We start from the raw sequence: 1,438 nt of genomic DNA on the forward strand, positions 1-1,438 counted from the left end.
CTGCTGGCAGACCCGTGGATGGGGTTTTTCCCTCTGGCTGCCTTCTTTCTTCCTTTTTTTTTTTTAAGGAAAACACATCACCAAAAGCAGGAAAAGCCACCGGGGGCTGGGACGCCCCCGCCACCCCTCTCCCCGCACACCCCACAGGGCGGCTGGGGAGATGTCACCGCTGTCCCCTCGGTCCCACGGGATGCACCTCCATCCCGCTGGGTTGGCGAGGGGAGCGCAGCCACCCCCACAGCAGTGACATCGTCTGGGCCAGGTGCTGCCAGGACAAGTGACACCAGCTGGGTGCCACCACTGCCACCCCCACATGCAAACTGTCCCCAACGCCCCCCCCCCATCTCCCCCTGAGGGACAACCTCCACCTGCAGCGCAGATCCCAGCCTCGGGGCAGCATTCAGCCCAGCGGTCCCCAGCCCAGTGGTCCCCAGCCCTGGATGCGGGGACGCGGGCGCTGCAGGGTGATGGCGGCCCACTGGGGTTTGGTGACGAGCTGTAGGGGACATCCCTCAAAGCCCAGAGGGTTACGGCGCACGTACCCCGGTGAGGCTCTCCCGGGGGAGACAAAACGCCAGGTTTCTATTAATATTGCTTATTTCCACTTGTTATTCCTCATTTCCATTTATTATTCCTCATTTCCATTTACTGTTTCTCATTTCCATTTATTGTTTCTCATTCCCATTTATTGGTTCTCATTTTCGTTTCTTATTCCTCATGTCCATGTATTATTACTTATTTCCATGGTGCCTTATTTCCAGCTATTATTCCCTATTTCCACCTGTTACTCCCAATTTCCACCTGTTACTCCCTATTTCCCTTTATTATTCCCTATTTCCCTTTGTTATTCCCTATTTCCCTTTGTTATTCCCCATTTCTACCCGTTATTCCCTATTTCCATTTATTATTCCTTATTTCTACCTGTTATTCCTTATTTCCACCTCTTAGTCCCACTTTCCACCTATTATTCCCAATTTCCATTTGTTATTCCCCATTTCTACCTGTTATTCCCCATTTCCACCTGTTATTCCCTATTTCCATTTATTATTCCCTATTTCCACCTATTATTCCCAATTTCCATTTATTATTCCCTATTTCTACCTGTTATTCCTCATTCCCACCTATTATTCCCACTTTCCACCTATTATTCCCTACTTCCATTTACTATTCCCTATTTCCACCCGTTATTCCCTATTTCCATTTATTATTCCCTATTTCCCGCCGGCTGGCGAGGGGCTGCTCAGGGCTCTGCAGTGGGGAAGAGGGATAAACCATCAGCCCCGCGCTCCAGACGGGGACCAACGCAGCCGTGCCGAGGAAGAGGAGGGTCCCCGAGCTCCCGCCAAGCCTTCCGCTGAGCAAAGTAGCGGGGGGGGGTGGGGGGGAGGGCACAACCTTCCCCCCAGTAAAACCAGGCCCAACAGCCCCGCAGCACCTG

Source organism: Charadrius vociferus, unplaced genomic scaffold (assembly GCF_000708025.1).
Source record: "Charadrius vociferus isolate BGI_N301 unplaced genomic scaffold, ASM70802v2 scaffold532, whole genome shotgun sequence".
NCBI classification, from domain to species: Eukaryota; Metazoa; Chordata; class Aves; order Charadriiformes; family Charadriidae; genus Charadrius; species Charadrius vociferus.